Source organism: Lissotriton vulgaris, chromosome 10, assembly GCF_964263255.1.
Source record: "Lissotriton vulgaris chromosome 10, aLisVul1.2, whole genome shotgun sequence".
Taxonomy (NCBI): domain Eukaryota; kingdom Metazoa; phylum Chordata; class Amphibia; order Caudata; family Salamandridae; genus Lissotriton; species Lissotriton vulgaris.
Window position 1 is genome coordinate 827365213 of NC_141698.1, and position 22497 is coordinate 827387709.

The following is a 22497-nucleotide window of genomic DNA, read 5'->3' on the forward strand; positions in this document are numbered from 1 at the left end:
TTTTGCCTGCCCGAATCAGCGTTATCTCCTTAAGACCGGCCGTGCTACCTAGTTACCAATGTTATGGTCTCATCCTATTGGCGTACATTTTTACCCATCAATGCCTATTGGTCCAAAGACGTGGCCATTGTTATACTCCCCTTCTCAAATCAGCACTGTTCTCTATAGCCATCTCACATGCACTGCTACTCGGATGTTATGTATTTTTAAAGTCTAACAAGTAAAAAACTTCCAATATGATCATTAAATTCACTGTGATTCAAGTTCTGTCGCGACTTTTCTAACACTATACTGTGAGCTATTCTTACCCACCTCTTTCCGATCGTTATTTCGGCTACAAAATGTTTTGGGCCTACAATTTTTTTTTTCTTGTGACCACCATGGCCAATTTGTAAAAGAAAGTAAAATTCAAATGTATGGAAATTTTGCTTATTTCATAATTTAAACTGTTCATTACCAGTCACATTCCGATCATGATTTAGCTTACAGTTGTATTGAAACGAACAGGACCGATACGCTTTTCTCTAGAGCAGTGTATTACAAATACCTACTTTACCTACACGATAAATCATGCATTATACCTCAGTTTTCTATTTATTGATAGTTTATTACCTGAATTTTCTAACTGGCTTGATATTATAGATCCATAGTCCACGACTTTTTTATCAAACTTCTTGTATTGCAGGCCTCAATTTTATCTTCATAAAACTTACAATCTATTACGACTAATGCCATGCCCTTATCCGTTTTAGTGTAAAATAAGAGAGAGTATCATTGAAGTCCCTACAGTTAAACCATGCTTTACATTTCACTAAGGCGGATAAGGGTGGGGCATTAGTCGTAATGGATCGTAAGTTTTATGAAGATAAAATTGAGGCCATTCTGCAAGACACTTCTACGTATCTACCCTTGCCTGAAGATCCTACTGAGTAATTCCAAACTCACTTGGCTCCATTTTCTGCTAACTTGTTATCCCCATAGACCGAAGTTATATATGCTACCCAAGATACGCAAACATCTATTGAACCCCCCCCCCCCCCCTTGAGACCAATAGTATCTGGCTGTGGATCAATCATGAACCATTGGGTCAGTATCTCTACGTCTTTCTTCAACCAATTGTGCAAGCAAGCCCTTTGTACTTGCAAGACAGAACACACTTGCTGAATATTCTTAATGACATTCACATTCCAGACATTGGAGAAATGTGGCTATGCACAGTAGATGTGGTGGCATTATATACTTTGATTCCCCACCTTGAAGGCATTGAATCCATCAAGTGGGCAATATTGAGACAAGAGGGTTTACAAGCCAACAAGGTTTTTCTCCTTGAACTTCTACATTTCTGCTTATTCCATAGCTATTTTATATGGAAGGATCTTTTTTTTCTTCAAGCCAATGGTACCTCCATGGGCTTTTCAGGAGGCCCCAGCTATGCGAATATTTTCATGTTGAAATTTGAGTCAGAACACATTCTCTCCGATATCAATTGGACTAGAACCATGATTGTATATCGTCGTTCTATAGACAATATTTTAATCATTTGGCATGGGCCCGCACTGATCTGGAAAATCAGATAATGAAATTGAATGACAAAAATCCTAGAATTCAGTTTACTTTTCAGATTGATTCCCAGAGTATAGCCGTTTTGGACGTTTTGTTAAAACTTTCAGGCACGACTATTGACACTAGTGTTTTTAGGAAACCTGCTAACCGTAATATTGCTTTGTTATATTACAGCTCCCACACTTGGTCTCTCAAACAACATCTCCCTTTCTCTCAATTCATGAGAATCAAGTGTATCACATTAGACTTGGATTTGGGCAGGCAGACAATCCAAGAGTACAAACAAAAGTTTTTAGCAAGGGGATATCCTCAAGAGGTAGTTGATCAGGAGGAGAATCAGACAATTGCCATACATTGTAAAAATCTTTTGAAGAAGACATCCAAGAGTCAAGTCACACCCAGAGAGGTGTTTGTTTCCACTTATTCAACTCACTTGCATTTGATCAAGAAGATTATAATGCAACAGTGGGATTTGCTTCAATCGGAATCTGGTTTTAAGGGTATTTTTTCCAACCCCCCATTATTTTCTTATAAAAGATCACGCAATCTTAAAGAAATTTTGTCCAGACCAGTTGCCACTGTTCAAGCTCCAAACAGAGGAATGTCTAAATGTATGAACTGTTCGCACTGCAACAATGTTTTTTTTGGGTTTTTTTAATAGAATTTTTATTGTTTTCAGTACTGTCATACCTTTCATCTCTTTACTACTAGTATGGCCATTACACAGATGGCTCAGTAGGTAGTGTACAAGGCATTCTACATCTCTCAACTATTACATACCCCAACTGTCCTAACCCCCCCCCTCTTCTACCCTTGCCCCCCTGTCAGTGTGCTCTTACTTATTCAGCCCCGTCAACAACTTCTGAACGATCCTATCCTGCTACCCATCCAACCAGAGAGAGGAAAAAAAATACAAAAAAGCAGGAAGTTTCATTGAGTAAATGCATGTTCCTCATGCCTCCGCATTAGCCCGTTAGTACCTCTAAGCATGGAATGTGCCAAGCGGTCCCCTTTCATATTGCAGTTGTGTGCCCCATATCGCTCTGCGCTCCTTATGAATTCGCCACATGTACTCTCTCTCTCCGATCTATCTCTCCCCCCTCTTCCTCCTCTTCATCATCCCTGTCTGGGGTCTGCAGTTCTGTTACCAACGCTCCCCATGCCCTCGCTGCCTCTAAAGCTTTTTCATTCGCAGTGCACTTAGCTAGTTGTAAGCGAAGCGTCCCTTCACTTCCTGCCCTATGTAGAAAACTGGCTCGCCATCTCAAAAAGTTAGGTCCCGCGTTCGATTTCCAGTGCATAGTAAGCTCCATTTTAGCCATTATTAACCCCAAATCATTGAACTTACTCGTAATCTTAGTGCTGGGCGTATGTGGGAACCAGAGCAATAAGCAAGTCCCCATCTCTGCCTCAATCGCGGGTCCTGTCACCTGATTTAAGCATGCCACCACCTCTTCCCAGTAGGACCCCAACCCCGCACAAGACCAGAACATATGACTGAAATCAGCTCCATTGGTATTACACCGTGTGCACAGCGAGTGGGAACCCCCGAAATACTGTAGGATTTGAACCGGCATCAGATAGGCCCTAAGTAATGTAATGAATTGAACTAATTGAAACCTGACATTACGCGTGCCTTTCCAAGTACGCCGCAGTAAGTGTGGCCATGTCGTTTTCGGTATAGGTCTGCCAATATCCGCCTCCCATTTGCCTTTCAGGGCATCAAGGGGTGGCAACCGCTCGGTCGACAGTCTCCTGTAGAGGCACGTGACAGCCTTAAACGGCTGCCATGGCTACATATTGGCAGCCCAACGACGTAGGAGGCTCCGACAATCCCATCTTCCACCGTCGTTGAATCCCTGCTATCAAGGCAGCGTGCAGCAAATAGTCTCCCCGTGGTGACTCGAAAGTGCTCTGCAAGTCTTGAAATGATAACAGAGCCCCGTCCCTATATAAGTCCTCCAACACGTGGACTCCAAGCTCCTCCCAGACCAGTAACGCGGACCAGTCCCCTCCGTGTGGAAGGGCTGTGCACACGGGAACCCCGCCCGTTTCTGGCTCCTGTTCCAACACGAGCGGAGAGTACACTCCTCAAGAGTAAGCTGGTCAAGACAGATCTTCTACTGAAGAACTATAAACAACAGCACGTGCCGGGGAATCACTCTACCCTGTGGTCCTTCCGGGCCCCTGAACTCCCGAGCCACCGCCTGCGTGAGCCACCGCAGTTGTGCCGCCAGATAGTCCCATTCGAAATCGAGGACCGCCAGTCCCCCTTCCGCTCTTGGTCGCATCAGGGTATTCAGTGCGACCCGTCTCCTACCTGAGCCCCAAATAAACTCTGTGGTCAAGACCCTGAGCTTCTGAAAGTAGGACGCCGGAATCGACACAGGTAGCGTACGAAAAAGTAGAGCAAACGTGGCAGCGCCACCATTTTCAGCAGCGCTGCCCACCCAGCCATCGACAGCGGAAGAATTCACCAGAACTCCATGCTGCTCCGAAGCCCCCTCATCGCCCTGCCCAGATTGCCCTCTAGGAGGTCGGGCTGAGTGTGGTAAATGTGGGCACCCAGGTAAGGCAAGCACTGAGGCTCCCAACGCAAATCCCCCACTGTTAGAGGCTCCGGACTCCCCGGAGCCAAAGGGAACAAACAGGTCTTACTCCAATTCACCCTTAACCCCGAGAGATCGCCGAACTCCCGAAGCAGGCCCCGGACACCCCGCAGAGAGTCATCCATATCCGCTAAATACAGCAATAAATCATCCGCGTACAGGGAGATGTAATGGATCTCCCCTCGTAGCGATAGGCCTTCGTAGTATCGTCCCAATGTGGCATGCGCTGCTAACGGTTCAATTGCCAGTGCAAACAATAATGGCGATAAGGAGCAGCCCTGCCGGGTGCCCCTTCCAACCCGATAAGCCGTCGAGATGGTGGGTCCGATGGTGGGTCCTGTACGAACCCTAGCCGTAGCAGAATCGTACAACAGTTGAGTCCACCTGACAAACCGATCCCCCAGACCAAATACCTGCAGCCCTTGAAACAAATACAGCCACTCTACACTGTCAAAGGCCTTCTCAATGTCAACCGATAATACCACCTAACCCGGCACTCTGTCGTGTTCATCCCCATAGCCCTAATCAATCAACGTACACACGTTGCCTTGTTCCTGGTGGGAATGAGATCCGCTTGATCCGGGTGTACCAGAGTGCACATGTGTTCCAACAGACGCGTCGCAAGAATCCTACTCAGGATTGTGTAATCCACTGTGAGCATTGAAAGCGGCCGGTACGCCGAGCGAGAGCTGGGATCTCCACCTTGTTTCAACAGTGGCACTATAATCCCCTCCCTGGTGGTCGAGGGCAGCCTACCCACTTCCCAGGCCTCTCTGTACACTGAATGCAAGTGCGGTGCGAGGAGGTCCACATACGCCGTGTAAAACTCTACCGGGAGGCCATCCGCCCCATGTGTCTTCCGCTTAGCCATATGCTTGATCGCTGTGCGGATCTCACCCAATGATATTGCCTCTGCCAGTTTGTCCCCCTGTACAGGGTCCAACCGCGGGAGCTGCGCTGCCGAGAGAAAGTCATTGACGCCGTCTGGCAGCCCATGCATCGTGCTTCGATAGAGAGATGTGTAGTAAACCAGAAACTGCGCATTATTCTCCTTCGGCGAGTGTACTAGGTCCCCGTCTACCGTGGTCAGTGATAAAATCGGAGTACCCCGGGTGCTGGATTAGCCAGCCACGCCAACCGGGATCCAACCCTGTCTCTCTCTGCGTGGGCCCGCACAGAGTACTCCCTGTAATCAAAGCAGCGTAACCTTTCAACCTGAGCGGGCACTTTTTCACTCGCCGCAAGAACAGCTTCCTGCCCTCCCGAATTCGTGTGGCTATCCTTCTCAGCCTGACACAGAAGAGCCTCCTCCCGTCCTATGTCCCGCAGTAACGTTTTGCGAGCCCCCGCTGTGGACGAGATACACACTCCGCGCACCACCACTGTAAAAGCATCCCATCCGTGGGCCCTACTCGATGCCAATCCAGAGTTCTCCGTGAAGTAATGAGCGACGCCATCCCGGACCTCAGCACTAAAAACCGGGTCCTCCAGTGTCACAGGGTTCAAGCGCCATATGGGGACCGCCTGTCGCTGCCTGGACCATCGCACCCCTATCAAGCAAGGGCTGTGATCAGAGATTGTCTTCGCCAAATACTCACTATGACAAGTCAGTTCCTGAGCTTCTGGAGAGCACAAGATACTGTTGAGTCGCACATGTAAATCATGCATAACTGAATAAATTGAGTAATCCCTAGTCTCAGGAAGGTGTGTCCGCCAGGTATCTACTAAACGCCAGGCGCTCTGCCATTCGCGTCGCACCTTCGCCAGTCGGTGATCCGCAGATTGCACTAACGGAGGATGGGACCGATCTAGGTCTATGTCAGTGATTGAATTAAAATCTCCCCCCAAAAACAACGTGCCCGTCAGGAACGACGCCAGCTTCCCCGACAATCATGAGAAGAAAGCGGACTGATTGACATTTGGGGCATACACACTACACAGTACCACATCTCTTCCATCAAACCGTCCCTGTACTGCCACAAACCTCCCCTCTGGGTCCACCACTGTAGTTAAAGGTTGGAAGGGAACACCTGACCTCACCCAAACTAAAGTTCCCCTCGCATATGCAGAATAGGTGGTGTAAAACAGTTGGCCCCTCCATCTACGTTGTAGTGCCCACCCCTCAGCCTGATCAATGTGGGTTTTTTGCAAAAAGGCCACCTGGATCTCCCTACGTACTAAATAGGCATGCACCTTGTAACGTTTTGTCATGGAGTTCAGCCCCCGCACATTCCAGGTGATACATTTCAACTCAAGTCGGGTCCCCATATCGGAGTACACAAAAGAACAATCTCCTTCCGAGCTTAGCAGGCACACTGACAGTTCCCTGAAACCCAAAACTTCCCCAACAAACCCCCATCCCTCCCCTCCCCAGAACAGGTTCTAAACTGTAGTTACCCATCCAAACCCACTCCCGAATAACGGGAACTTTCTGGTAGCTACCAGAGTCTCACAGCTGGCGTGAGGTCCAGGGGGTGGCCCTACACCTGGACAAGCCAGACAACGATCTCACTGCCCTTCCGTCCATGCTCAGCCTCAAGTGTGAAATCCCCTCCAGTGTCGCCACGCCCCAGAGGAGCCCCCGACCAAGCAACCCCCACCCCCAACTCTCTAGACAATGACATAGTGGATCAATCCCTCCGCCATTGTGTCCAGGGCCATAGCCGCATCTACCCCACCCCATGCAGCGACAAGGATTACACCCTCTTACTACATGTCCATCAGAACCAGATGAGTTCACTCGTCCACGAGGCAGCAGTTCCCGGAGTGACATGAGGCACGTTCCCGGAGCTGACCTCCGAGTCCTCCGATACCAACTCATCGGAGCCCCGCTGAGAACCTGAGTCTGCCAATGAAGCAGCAGCAATTGCTCCGGATATGATGGAGACCGCCAGGAGGGCCGCCCATCGCTCCAAGTCCGTCTGCGACGTCCACGGCGACCGGCCATCCGCCGCTTGTTTCCTGAGCCGACGGCCTCTATGGGACCTCGGTTGGGTTTTTGTTGTTTTCTCCATCCCCTTAGAACCATCTGCCCCAGCTTTGTACGTCTCTATCCAGTGCCATGCTTCATCCGGCATGCTATAGAAGGACGTTTTGCCATCGACCATCACTTTCAGGCAAGCCGAGAACAGAAGAGAATACTGTATACGCTCATCGCGGAGGGCCTTCTTGACCGCCAGGAATGAAGAACGACTCCGCTGTACCTCATAAGAGTAATCAGGATTAATGGAGACAGAGGCATTGTCCACCTGATAAGGGCCCCCTGCCCGTGCCCTCTGCAGGATGGCGTCCCCATCTTTGAAGTGCAATAGATGCGCCACCACAGGACGAGGGGGTCGGCCAAGAGCCGACGGGCAGGCCGGCACCCGATGAGCTCGCTCCAAGGTATAGAACTGTGACAAGCCCTCCGGAGCCACCACATCTCGCAGCCATGCTTCCAAATAGGTAATCATACTGTCTCCTTCGGCTTTTTCGGGCAGGCCCACCACCCGTATGTTGTTGCGCCGATTGCGCCCTTCGGCATCCTCAGCTCTCTTTTCCAATTGCTGCACTCTTCGCAACAAGTCTCCCATAGCCGTGTCGGTCGCCTTCTGGGCCGACTCCAGCACCCCCAAGGTGAGTTCCGTGGTCTTGACGCGATCCACAGATTTGCTATGGTCCACTCGTAATATTCCCAAACCCGTCGACACCTGTGCTATGTCATTACGTAGTGCGTCCCTCGTGTCCGAAATTGCCTGCAATATTTGCTCCAACTGCTGCTGCTGCAGACCCGCCGCCGGCGCCCCAGACGGGTCTCGATCCTGACTCTCCGGGAGTCCCTTGCCGGGGTCAGAGGGCGCCTTCCCAGTTTTCCACGATTTCCCCATAGTGCAGATCCCAGCAACCGCCTAGGATGGCCATCAACCGGGCGTTCACAGCAGCAGTTCCTCGCCGCTTAGGCGTCGGTACGGGCAAAATGCTGGCACCACTGCACGTCAGCCCGGCACCAGCGATGCATAGCACTCCGTCGTAGGACAGCTACAATCGCAAGCTGCAGTGCAGGGGCCACTCACCACCAGGGGTCAGGTAAGTCCAGTCAGGCCGTGATACCAGTCACACAGCCTGTCGTCACCACCTCTTTGCCACACCAGCCCCCGGCACCACAGGCCACCACTCGCGTCGTCTCTCCAGCCTCCCAGCAACAGGCGCCACGGGGGGTTCGAATCTGCGTTCTCCACAGCACACACTGGTGCTCCCACGTCATTGCCCTCCTGAACTGTCGTCACTCCCGGGCTCCCTCAAGATAAAGGGGGAGCGGGGGCGGCTCCACCTGCGCTCCACTGCCCAGCTCCACTGGTCACCGGTCTAACACCCCGGCCACTCCGCCAGCCGCAAGAGCCTCCAATCGCAGCCCCGGGGTGAAAGCAAAGTCTGCCTGCCCCCTGAAACTCGGGCCGCAGTCCCGACCAGCACAAAAGCACACTTGAGGAGCGGGGGAGGGGAGCGCTCCGCCAATACGCCACCACCCGGCACGCTCACCGCGGTTCCCCCATCAGCTACTCCACCAGCTGTGGGGGTCCCAAATCACTTTCCCCCAGTCGTCGTCAAAGTCACAGGGCAGGGGGGAGTCCTCACCTATATGCAACCGCATCCATATATAGGACCAAGAGAACCAAGAGACAGGGACTGCTTGTCAGTGTCACTCCCCAGGATATGTCTAATAACATAAATGCTTAGGTCAGGATGCGTACTTCTTCCAAGTTTCAGCGATTTCATCAGGGCATAAGAGGGGTTATCTATTCTCAGTCTTTTCAGAAGAGTTTGGACCTTGAGGGTGCTAAGTCAGCGTGTACCAGCACCCCTCTGTGAGACATCGTACCAAATTTTCACGTGTCCCAAAAATGACTGGAATTTGTCACAGCCACTCTTGCCGAGTTCCTCCGGTGCTTCCGACGTTCGCGAGGACCATCAAAATCGCTGAAACTTGGAGCAATGAAGCATGTTGGTTTGAGGATATAAATCACCATGGTATACAAGTAACCATTTTTAATTGGTGGGGTTTGCTGCAACAGAATAAAAAACGAAAAGCAAGCAAAGCCCTGCTACACAAAAATCTTTTTGTGGTTGGTTAGGGGTCTGTTTGTTTGTTTATGTAAACAACAATTTGGTGTCAGTGTTTATACGTTTGTCACTATTTGTGTTTTTCACCACTATTCTCACGTTTGCACGACTACTTTATCTAGTGCACTTTTGTCTTTTCACATCGAGAGAATGGCCAATGATGAGAAGTGGGTATACCGGCAATTGCTAACCGGGAACCCCCTCGGGTTGTTCTACCGTGAGGTACTCTCTCTATTTTTCACACCTTTTCCTGGGTGATTTGTATGTGGTCCTGTGTGATTTTATATTGAAGAAGTACGCATCTTGACCTAAGGATTTATGTTATTAGACCTATCTTGGGGAGTGACACTGACAAGCAGTCCCTGTCTCTTGGTCCTATATATGGATGTGGTTGCATATAGGTGAGGCCTCAATTGTTTGAATATTGGTTGAGTGGGGGGCTGCCTTACCTATTCCCTTCCCCCTCTACCCCTTGAGATTGTTCCAGGGGGGAGTCCTCACTGCTACTTCTGCCGCGTCCTTCCGTCGAGGGCAGTTGCGTGCCTCCAGTCCTGCCACTCCCGCTAGCGTCCGAGGGGCCTGTACCTCCACAGCGGCCCAGCACGCCGCGCCGGCCTCCTCGCGGCTTCACCAGCTCCCGGCACTCCGCCGCCGCCGAGGGCCCCCCGCTGGACGGCCCCCACAGCCTGCACCGCAGTCCAGTCCGCTGCGACCACTCCACAGCATGGCGGCAGCAGTGTCCAAGCGCCTCGGTGCCAGACGCGGCCACGTCCAGCCCACTCTCCTCCTAATGCGGCTCAGTAATCCTCTGAGGCCGGGGATGCCAGCTCCGGCGCAGGCCCCGCCAAGATTGCCAGCATCCTCAGAAGGATCCGGCAGAGATCCCAGCGCCAGCGTCGTCAATAGCCTGCACCCCCTGGATCTGGATAACGCACGGAGATCTACACGGCCCCGGGAGCCCCTCATAGCCGCAGGCACCATCAGAGCAGCAGGTATAAACAGGATAATTCACGAGGCAGGCGCGGAGCTCTCAGCTCACGCGTCCATGTCTGCTGGTGGTCAAGCCACGCCCCCCTTTGCACTGCAACAATGTGATCTCAGGCAGATGCTTTCCACATCCACGATCTGGGAAAAAGATTATGCAAAAGTTTAATGCCAATTGTAACAGTCATCATGTCATATATGTGATTAAATGTCTCTGCGACTTACATTATGTGGGCAAAACAGAGAGGTTGTCACTACGCACTTGCATTACCGAGCATAAGAGTAGAATCAGGACTAAACCATGAGTTCACCACTTGCTCAACACTAGTCATCACATCGCCACACAAACGCACAATTAAGTGGTAGACACTCACCCTGATAGGGACATGTCTAGAGCACTATCTCAACGTGAGACACATTGGATTTGGTTTATGGAAACCATGTTCCGAAAGGTTTGAAATGTCTTGTTTTCTGTGAATTATCTCAGTATATGTACACTTCATGTATGTTTGATTACAGTGCTTTATATCATTGGGTGCATTTTGTTTCCTCTCACGATATTTGTGTTCTTGCTTCAGTAATTTGCCTATTATTATTCTCATTTGTTTCACACTAGTGAGGAGGTGTTCATGTATTAGATTAGAGTTTCTTTGTGTCTTGTAATCGATGTACACAGCAATTGCCAACTGAGACATTGAATCTGTTGCTGAAATTGTGATTTTTCTTTTGTTTGTACAGTTTATTGTTTTCTGTGCTTCATTTTCATAATTCCCATCATACACTTCAACCTTGTTGCACAAGTTCAGAGTCACGACATATGCATGATTTTATGTTCATCGTTTCATGTCATTTAAGGTTCATTGCCACATGAGTATGTAGACTTTCACAAGCCCTCCTATAGCATTTCTACCCACTTATTTTTTCATATAGCGTACTGTTCACAGGGTGTGTTCACTGGCTCTATTTCTTTATTATTCGATTATTCGGTGAGTGGGTATTTTTTCTATGTTTTTTCAATTCCATTTCAACTTTATTAATGTTTTTTCCCACAGTCACGGAACTCGCATCAGTCCTATTTCAATGGCCATTGTGTACGCACATCACGTCCCGGTTTAGATTGTAGGAAAAAACAGCTTTACGCTTTTGTGAGACATATGATTTTGGCATCAGTCTCTTCTGGCAGTATTAGAGTTTTGGATTCTGTTTGAAAGGTCCATTCGCATTGGTGAGTTTTGAAAAGAGAACATATTTTAATTGTTAGATTAATTATCTGGATCTGGATCTGATTTAAGACTCTGGCAGCTTATCATAGTTTCGTTATCATAGGGTTTGGACAAACTCGCTGTTGGAGTTCTTGACTTTCGTATACACCCGAACTGTTCGAATTTCTCTTTTAGACCTACACGCTTTGGTAAGAGACGTCTTGGTGCAGTAAATCTCCTTGGATAAATACTATTTTTGGATTTCAGGTAGTTTACCAGTTTCTTTCGTTTTTGAGTGGTTTCCTTGCTGGCTTCACTAGCATTTAGTGTTGAGTTTTAGGACTCTATTGTTTGAGGTATGCCTCTTTTTACTAGCAAAGAATTACTTCGGGTATAGCTCTATGTGCACGTTTGTTTTCGTCTTGCTTCACATGGTAATGTATTTTTCTGTCTCGCATGTTTCCATTCACCATGTGTACACATTCACGCCGTGTTTTCTACTTCTATTTGAGCTTTTAGATTGCATTCGTCATCACTTCTTTTGTTTTATTTCATTTTATTCACGGGGTACAGCATGTGGTTGATTACTGAGATTCCTTTTCTATTAACACAGCACATTGATCCTGTCCTCTAAGAGCCCTGACAGTATTCACATTATTCTCTTATAAGCGCAAGCAACAATTATAAGAAGTAGTAATTTAGTTAATTAATTTATTACAGATCCCTCTGATGAAGGGCTCGTATTGTAGCCCGAAATGCATTGGGAAACATTATGTTGTGAATTCTTCTGCTGATATCAAGCTTATTTGATTTTCCTCATGAACCTAATTTCATCCGCAACCATCAAGAATAAAAGCAGATTGAACCGCACTTCATGCTTGACGAATTCTTTTGAAACATTGGGTGCATTGATTCCTTTTGGTTTATACCTTTAGGAACGGTTGACACTGTTTATAGCAGTATTAATACTTCTGAAAAATGTGTGTACAGTTATATAAATGACTTGTATGTAGTGCACTTGGTATTCCTAGACACATATCTGGGTTTTTGTAGTTTCACTTTTGAAATAGGTGACTGGCAGAGCCCCTAACTAGGTGCGCATGTGATCTTGATTATTTTAGTAAATCTGAAAATGTTGGTTGAACTAATATAATTGAGTGCATTTCAGCTCCATATTGGTTTTGTTTGTTCAACTTCTAGAAAGTTGGCATTTTCCTGCTCTTGGCCATTTAGTGCTTGTAGCCACCTCTGGGTCCTATAACTGGGTGTAAAGGACAGTCTTTGTGAGTTCCTCTGAGACAGTTGCACAATAAAGGGATTTGGTGTGCTTGAATAAGCCATCTGCTGACAGGATGGGGGAGGGGCTCGCCACTGTCCCACTCACAACTGAATTGTGTGTGCAATGTCTTCAAACAAAGGACGTGTCACCTTCACATTTTCACTGCAGCCAGCTTGGAGCCAGGGCAAGGGAGTCAAAAAATTCCAAGCACTTCAAAGAGAAAATTCTAGGTTGCGGGGCCTTGTAGCCTAACATGGCGGATGCGCTCTGAACAGGCTCCACAAGTCCGTTAACAATCCTTTCAGATCTTACCGGATACTGCCTAATTAGATGGGCCGTTGACCCCTGCAAGGCTTTGCGATCATCATGGCAACCCCCAAGGCCGATCTTCAGGACTGGATGGACAATGCATAGCCATCCATGCAGCTACTGAATGCTTGAATCAGGCCCTCCCTGCGGACCACAATGTGCGACCGGAGGGGTGTGTTCTTTGCAGGTGAAACGTGGGCGTGCTGTGCTGCAGCCTGTTGACCAGGAGCTACGTCTTAGATTCGTGGGATTCTGCGGTGTCTGCCTGGCCGTGCCGGATTCCATGGCGAGAGAGGCTCGTGCCTGCGGGGCGTATGCGGCTGTGGCTGGGGATGCCGATGAGGGACGGCTAGGTGAGTCGGGTCCCGTGAAGTGGTCGGATGGACCCATACTTTCGCCAGACTCGGCGGGCCACGAGAACACTATAAGTGGCCCACCCAACTTGAGAAATAGATGAGGCAACCCCCAGTTGAAGTACAGAGGAATAGTGGACCTACGCAGGAGGGACCCACGAAGTCATAAATACCGAGGCCACGCACGGGCTGAACCAAAGGTGAGGTGCTCGCTAGAGGGACAGGGGCGTGCTCCCAGCCATGTAGGTGGCCTGACTAGGTCACGGTGCAGCTTGAGGTCGGGAGGTGGGCCCCCCTCTGCACTCTCTGAACAGAGCCACCAAAAATACCACCTGGGTCTCACCCGGCATAGTCCTAGCTACATTGGAATTGGAGCATACATAGCTGGAAACCACCGGGACCTGGAGAATAGATGTGAGAGAGTCCTAGTCTATCTGGTGGCAGATAAGGCTTACATAAGATATAGTGTCACAGCCTTGCGTGACCCCCACTATTATGACAAAAGACAAGCTCCCTAGTCATACCGAAGCACAACGGATCGCTTCACTGGGCCAGGAGCACAATAGGCAGACGCCAGGGGAAGCATCACCACCCTACCATATAATGCTGCTCTGCTCGCCGCAATAACTCCTGGTAGGCTCAGTGGTGACACTCTTGCGGCAAGTCCTACGCAATGCAGTAGACTATAATAGAAGCCAAAACTAGAGTCTCGGGCATAGAAGACACTGTCTCTATGCTTCAAACTAAGGTCTCCAATCTTGAACAGCTCACCAAGGGCCTGGTCATTCCAGTAGAAGACACAGATTGAAGAGCCTGCAGGAATAACCTTCGTTTTGTGGGTTTTCCCAAAAACTGCAAAGGCGATGACATGGGGAAATTCATAACCCACTGGCAGACTCATAACATGGATTCCAGCTGATACGCTGTCCCCCTACTCCCTTACGACCACCAAAGCAGAGGCTAACTCTTTAAGCTCCCTTACACCTTCTCCTAAAGAATGGATAGGTACTAATCGCCCCTACGTAATGCCCTTACAGGAAGGTGCTCAGAGCAGCATCTCCTCTAAATCCAAGAGAGCACTACCCACCTCACCTCCTCAATCTCTCATCATCCTCTATCACCACCAGCTCTATCCCGCATTCATAGCAGCATGCACGCAGGTCATCCAGAGCTCGTTGTCTACCCCCTAAAACGCCCTTTGGCCACCCTGCTTATTAACCCCTATGGTGCTGCGCGAATTCTTCCACTGTGCAAGAGAATTCATAAGTGGGCAGGATTCGGACAGCCCCAGGCCATCCTTAGCACCCGCCCACCATGACGTCAGATTACCGGGGGCCGGCCTGAGCACCAAAGAGGGTAAAACAGGCCCTTTGAACACCTCTCCATATAGAAATGCAGCCACAGGGAGATCGAACTGCAGCTCCTCTGCCAGGATCTCTGAGCGTACTAGCATACCAAGCCCTGATCCCGGAATCCCTTTGCCTCTTTAACAGTCTACACTAATGGACCTTGAAGCTCTGAACCTCCGAACACTCAGCATAGCTCGGAGCATCCATAACGCTATTCTCGAAATGAAGAGCATCCTAGACCTTACCAACCACTCTCCCTCTAAAATCAAGCACATTCAAAAATCAGTACACAACTTTCAAAGCAAGCCTAACCATCAACCCCTGTCGCTGGCTAATTGACAATATCGCCCTCATAAACAACTTAACTATCTATTGGAGGATGAAACACTAGCTCTTCTATTATCCTACGAGGCAACACCTGCCTCTTCCAGTACCCCCAACAACATAGACGAATACAAGATCCATATGGTCACATTCAACAGAAACAGAACGTCCACACTCAAAAACAGAAGGGTAAATAGAAATACCTAAAAATGAGTACCCTTATCCACCATTACTCCCTACATAACTCTGTAGAACTCCACCACAATGCTCTCTGGTCTTCTACTGAATTGCCGATCAGCAGTGAAGCATGCCTCCAATATCGCCAAGCTTATCCTAAGTCAAGAAATTGATGTGGCAATCCTAACTAAATCATGACTCAAAGAAGCATCACCACCATGCAAGGATTTATTGGTTCCTCCAAACTACAACATCATAAGGCTTGACAGACAAATAAAAAATGGGGAGGTATCACTTGCACCCACGCTCTGACCTCTTCATTACCCAACTTCACTCTGATCCTCTTGACTCCTGCGAATATCTTGCACTCTCCATGAGGAACGAATCTAACCAATTGTGAAAATTGAAAACCTTCTACCACCCCCCTCGTAAGAATGACCCATTCATCGACCACCTCATGAAAATATTACAGCAAATGCCTCCCCCCACTCCAATTATATATTCCTAGGAGAATTTAATCTTCTTTGGAATGACCTTAATGACATTCAGGTCAACATCCTTAAAGATTTCTTAGCAGACGAATAACTTTCTCAAGCCTGCACTCTGCCAACTCACACGAAAAACTCCACGAAGGATTGGATCATCTCAAAGGAATAGGCAGTCAGGGTAACCTCAATTTCTCCTTGCAATTGGTTAGACCACCTCACTATTACCTTCCTAATACCAGGCATTCATAGGAAAAGATCGGTTCTGTCAGCGAAACCTATATTATGGCTTAGGGACACAAAAAGCCTAGACTTTGAGAAGTTGGCAACACAATGCGAGAAGGATCTCCCCCTTCCCCCAATCTATCAAAGTTTAGCGCACTTACAGAGCAGTACAACTCAACAATGTCTGATAAAATTCAAGTCAAGTCAAGTCAAGTCATAACATTTATATAGCGCACTACATACCCAGAGGGTTTCAAGGCGCTTAGGAAGGGGAGGTGGATTATTTGTCAAATATCCACGTTTTAAGCTGCTTTCTGAACGCTAGGTGATTCTGGGTGAGGCGAAGGTAAGCGGGGAGTGAGTTCCAAGTTTTGGCAGCCAGGTATGAGAAGGATCTGCCCCCCATGGTGGTCTTGTTGATGCGAGGTACAGTGGCGAAGGCTTGGCTTGAAGAGCGAAGTTGGCGGGAGGGGGTGTAGAAGGATAGTCGGGAGTTGAGGCAATCTGGTCCGATGTCGTAGAGTGATTTGTGTGCGTGGGTAAGCAGACGGAAAGTGATTCTCTTATTGACGGGTAGCCAGTGGAGGTCTCTAAGGTAACCAGAGATGTGTTCGTTGCGTGGGATGTCTAATATGAGCCTGGCTGAGGCGTTTTGGATTCGTTGTAGTTTCTTCTGGAGTTTAGCGGTGGTACCTGCGTAGAGGGTGTTTCCGTAGTCCAGTCGGCTCGTGACTAGAGCGTGGGTGACTGTTTTCCTTGTTTCGGTGGGGATCCAGCGAAATGTTTTTCTGAGCATGCGAAGAATGTTGAAGCAGGAAGAGGATACGGCGCTGACTTGTCTGTTCATTGAGAGTGAAGAATCCAGGATGACGCCAAGGTTCCGTGCGTGGTCTGTCGGGATGGGTGCTTTTCCGAGGGCTTCCGGCCACCAGGAGTCGTCCCATGCGGAGGGGGATTTACCCAAGATGAGGACTTCTGTTTTGTCTGAGTTCAGTTTCAGACGGCTTTGTTTCATCCATTCGGCGACTTCTTTCATTCCTTCGTGTAGGTTGGTTTTAGCTGTGCTGGGGTCCTTGGTGAGAGATAGGATAAGTTGAGTGTCATCCGCGTAAGAGATGATGTTGAGGTTGTGCTGGCGGGCGATGGCCGCGAGGGGGCTCATGTATACGTTGAAGAGGGTGGGACTGAGTGAGGATCCCTGTGGTACGCCGCAGATGATTTCAGAGGCCTCGGATTTGAATGGTGGGAGGCGGACTCTCTGGGTTCTTCCGGTGAGGAACGAGGTGATCCATTCCAGTGCCTTTCCTTGGATTCCGATGTTTCTGAGGCGCTGTAGAAGGGTGCTGTGGCAGACTGTGTCGAATGCTGCAGAGAGGTCGAGGAGGATGAGGGCGACGGTGTCTCCATTGTCCAGTAGAGTTCGAATGTCGTCTGTTGCTGCGATGAGGGCGGTCTCAGTGCTGTGTTTGGCTCGGAAACCAGATTGTGAGGGGTCAAGTGATTTGTTGGCTTCGAGGAAGGCGGCGAGCTGGTTGTTGACAGCTTTCTCGATGACTTTGGCCGGGAATGGAAGAAGCGAGATGGGGCGGTAGTTTTTGAGTTCGGTGGGGTCTGCTGTTGGTTTTTTCAGAAGGGCGGTGAGTTCCGCGTGTTTCCAATCTTCTGGGAAGGTAGCGAGGTTGAAGGAGCAGTTGATGACGTCTCGGAGGTGCGGAGCTATGACGGAGTCTGCTTTGTTGAAGATGTGGTGGGGGCATGGGTCTGTGGGGGATCCTGAGTGGATGGAATTCATCAGGCGGATGGTGTCCTCAGTGGAGATTGGGTTCCAGGCGTTAAGGGTGTTAACGGGGGGAAGATGGTCAGCAGATGGTAGGGTGGGTTGGCTTCCGGGTTGGTTGTCAAAGCTGTTGTGGATGTCAGCAATCTTGTTGTGGAAAAAAGAGGCTAGGGAGTCGCAGAGGGTTTGAGAGGGGGTGATGTCGTTGGAGTTGGCCGAGGGGTTGGAAAATTCCTTGACGATGTTGAAAAGTTCCTTGCTGTTGTGGGCGTTGTTGTCAAGTCGATCTTTGAATGCTGTTTTCTTGGCCTTTCGGATCAGTTGGTGGTATGTACGGGTGGCGCTTTTGAAGGCGTCCTTGTTGCTGGTGGATGGGTCTTTTTTCCAGGCCTTTTCAAGGGAGCGGCACAGTTTCTTGGATTTCTTGAGGTCGTCGTTGAACCATGAGGCCTTCTTGATGCCAAGTTTGTGTTGACGTTTTTTCAGTGGTGCTAAGGTGTCAGCGGTGTTGGATAACCAGAGGGTGAGGTTGGAGGCGGCTTTGTTGGCGTTAGAAGAGAGGGCTGGGGAGGTTTGGAGGAGTGATGCGGAGATCTGTTCTGTGGTGATTTTGTTCCAGTTTCTTTGTAGAGTTGGTTGGAGGTGGATGATGGGTTTCGGCTTGTTGTAAGTGAAGTGAACGCAGCTGTGGTCGGTCCAGAGGAGATCTGTAGTGTGGCTGAAGGAGACATGGTTGCTGGAGGTGAAAATGGGGTCGAGAGTGTGACCTGCGATGTGGGTGGGGGAAGTGACCAGTTGTTTGAGTCCGAGGTTGGCGAGGTTGTCTAAGAGGGTGGCGGTGTTGTGGTCGTTGATCTTTTCAAGGTGGAAGTTGAGGTCTCCCAGAAGGATGTAGTCTTTGGAGGGGAGCGCGTGTGGGGTGATGAAGTCCGTGATGTCTTCACTGAATTTTGCGCGTGGTCCTGGTGGTCTGTAGAGGAGGGTGCCTCTGAGTGTGGTATTGGGGTCGATATGGATCTGGAAGTGAAGGTGTTCGGAGTTGGCGAGGTTGGCATCAGAGCTGGTTGAGATGCGGATTGTTTTCTTATGGACGATAGCGATTCCACCTCCTGTATGGTCGGTGCGGTCCTTGCGTGTGATCTTATAGTCATCAGGGATAGCGATGGCGATGTCAGGGGCGGAGGAAGCGTTCATCCATGTTTCCGTTAGGAAGGCGACGTCAGGAGAGATGGTGTCTAGAAGGTTCCAAAGGTCAATGGCGTGCCTGTGGACCGAACGGGTGTTGAGAAGGATGCATTCTAGGTGGTTGGGGTCGGGAATCTGTGGTGTGGTCGTAGCGGAGATGTTGTCGGTACAGCTGAATTTGCAGGAGAAGCAAGAGAAAGGTCCATGGGTGCGTCCAGGAGCGGCTTGGGCGCAGGTGGGGGCGCGAACGGGGTTAAGGGCTAGGAGGTTGGCGGCATCGTAGGTAATGCGAGGGGGCAGGGCCGCGCGAGGGACAGGGGGTCTGGCGCTGGGCGCGGTCCAGGCGCGGACGGGCGTAGACGGGCTTACCTTTGGCGCACCTTCGGCGCGGATTGGGCGCGGTCGCTGCGCGTGAACGCTGCGCGCGGGAACTACTGTCATATATGGGTAGTGGAGGGGGAGGGGCGAGGGCGTCTCAGCTGGGAGGCGGGGCGGGCTGCGCACGACGACAACAAACAAAATGGAGGAGGGGGGAGCACACAGAGCGCTTGGGGAGAACGCGCAAATGTAGCAAGAATATAATCACAATGCAGCAAAAATACAATCACAAACAGCTCAAAGCGCCCACTGATCAAAGCGGCAGTCAGGTACAGCTGAGGCTCAAACCACGAAGCAAACTCGTCCAGAGCGCCAATATAGTACAAAATGCAAGCACAATCACGCCAATGCGCACACACAGCGAAGCGGCAGCCAGGCACAGCTGAGGCAGAAATCACAAAGCAAAGCAGATTTCTGTAAGAGCGCTGCTAACGATACCACAGAGGAGCTAGGGGCGCTGGGAGCGACCACTCCGGCCAAAGCGTAGAGTGAGTCACAGCGCTCCTAGGTCGGGAAGCGCCGTTTGTAGATTGTGGGAGGGCGTCTCAGCTGGGATGCGGGGCGGGCTGCGCACGACGACAACAAACAAAATGGAGGAGGGGGGAGCACACAGAGCGCTTGGGGAGAACGCGCAAATGTAGCAAGAATATAATCACAATGCAGCAAAAATACAATCACAAACAGCTCAAAGCGCCCACTGATCAAAGCGGCAGTCAGGTACAGCTGAGGCTCAAACCACGAAGCAAACTCGTCCAGAGCGCCAATATAGTACAAAATGCAAGCACAATCACGCCAATGCGCACACACAGCGAAGCGGCAGCCAGGCACAGCTGAGGCAGAAATCACAAAGCAAAGCAGATTTCTGTAAGAGCGCTGCTAACGATACCACAGAGGCGCTAGGGGCGCTGGGAGCGACCACTCCGGCCAAAGCGTAGAGTGAAGTGAGTAGAATTGGCTCAATAGCCCCGTTAAAACTGAAAAGAATTCAGGTTAAAGACAAAAGTGGGTCCCTAAACAATGAAAAGAGAAATCTTCAACTAACAGAAAGGATATGGAGACAACACCTCTCCTTCCCCCAGCTTAAACTTCTCAGAAAGACCAGAAATGCGCACAACAAAGGTATTCTCAAATCAAAAATAATAATTCTTTAGATTGGAACTGGAGAATGCTAGGAATAGACATTGTAAACTCTTTGAAACGGTAAAATTACAATCCAACATACTGGCAAAATTCTCTAAAGAAGCAATAAAATCCCTAAAATACTGTGATGAGTTCTCCTCTTTCTTTTCAGCCAAAATCACCTCTTTGGGAAACAAACTGAATTCTGCCGCTATCGCCCGTTCACATCCTTCGGTGACACTAAGCAAAGTTTCTACACACTCCCGTCAGGCAAAACTTAAAAACGAAGCTCACTGGACCACCTTCAATTTATATGATGGCTGTTTATGCAAAGGAGGCTTCATTTAAAAGCTACCACGCCATCACTGCTACCAGGGGCAAGGACTACGAATCATACCTGGGGGCTGCAGCATTGTTTCTGTTCCCGCTCCTGCCATTACCGCCACCAGGGGCAAGGACTCCAAGTCCCAGCACTCCCCCTGCGGCGCTCACCACCGACGCCAGCAGGAAGCGCCCGGAGGCGCTTGAAAAGCGGAGGGCTGCAGGAGCTTGCGGGCTGTTTTTGCAAAGGAGGCTTCATTTAAACGCTACCACGCCATCCCTGCTACCAGGGGCAAGGACAACGAATCATACCTGGGGGCTGCCGCATTGTTTCTGTTCCCGCTCCCGCTCTCGCCATTTCCTCCACCAGGGGCAAGGACTCCAAGTCCCAGCACTCCCCCTGCGGCGCTCACAACCGACGCCAGCAGGAAGCGCCCGGAGGCGCTTGATAATTGGAGGGCTACTTCCACCCTGCGGAACGCACGCGCGCATGCAGGCGAAGCTCGGGCCAAGGGCGGGCCCGTCTGTGCCCGTCTGGGACCGTTTAAGGCCGGGCTGGGCCACCCCCTTGACATCACCATTCTGAGAACAGTTGGATCTTGTAGTGGTGAGTGGGGTGTCTTTCATTAGTATCTATTGAATGCTTGGAGCAAACAAAAACTATGGGCAAATGAAATCCAACCCCCGTAGTACGTAATGCCACCTCTATTGACACCATGTTGGAGAGGGCAATGAATATAGTCAGCACCGAGATTGAGCTGACTGAGAGACGATTTTCCCTGGGCCTCTCAAAACCCCAATCTGTAACACCAATCGAGAATACTGACATAAGCGATCCTCAATTAATGTCACACAGCGAGGTTGACCTTTGCCCACACCCATTAATCGGAGAGAATACATCGGGCGTGGAAGGCCTCATAGGAGCAACAGTAGACTTGGCATCTGGGAGTTGCCCAATTGATATTTTAGCTGTGGCCACCTCGGACATTTACCCTAATCCAGAAGTATGCGGAGCGAAAAGGAAGAGGAAGGCAGTAAAACCAGCCTGCTCCAAATGAAAACAACCTCCACGCTTGAATTCACAACGCACAACACTGAATACTTGGATTAGGGGCACGAAGGCCCTAGCAGACCCAATCACTAGTATTGACTCAATTGATTCAGTTTCATTGGATATTTTAAGTAATTCTGTATATACTCAGACGGAATCTACACAGACTGCCTTTTCTAATTTTACACTACGGGACACTGCTATAGACATTATTATTGATACATTGTACGAACGTGTTAAAGGGCTTTTGGATTCAAATTTTGCAAAATTATGGAAGCGCTTAGATCGCTTCGAATCTTTAACCATTAAGGCTAAATCTCCCTGTAGGGAACCTAAACAGTTATCTCAACAGGTTAGTCTTCAAGAGATCTTAGCTCAGTGTGGGCAACAAGTGCCCTCGATCGCAAAGTTACCATCTGCCTCCAGTGACATCAACAGTAAATCTAAAGATCCTGCAGTTTTAAAAACATGTATTGGATCTGCCAACACTCAAAATATAACCCTTACTGGCGCCCATGTTGCCCCAACAGTCCGTATAAGTACTGTCAACAATAACACAAATGGGCACATTGAGTCAAATAAGGATGTTTTAAATCTACCCCCATCAGCCTGCCGTTATGTTCTGATTCTTGCAGGGGTACCCCCATTAGAGAAAAATAAAACAGAGTCTTGGGAACAACTACGGAACAAAAGTGTGGGTTGGTTGG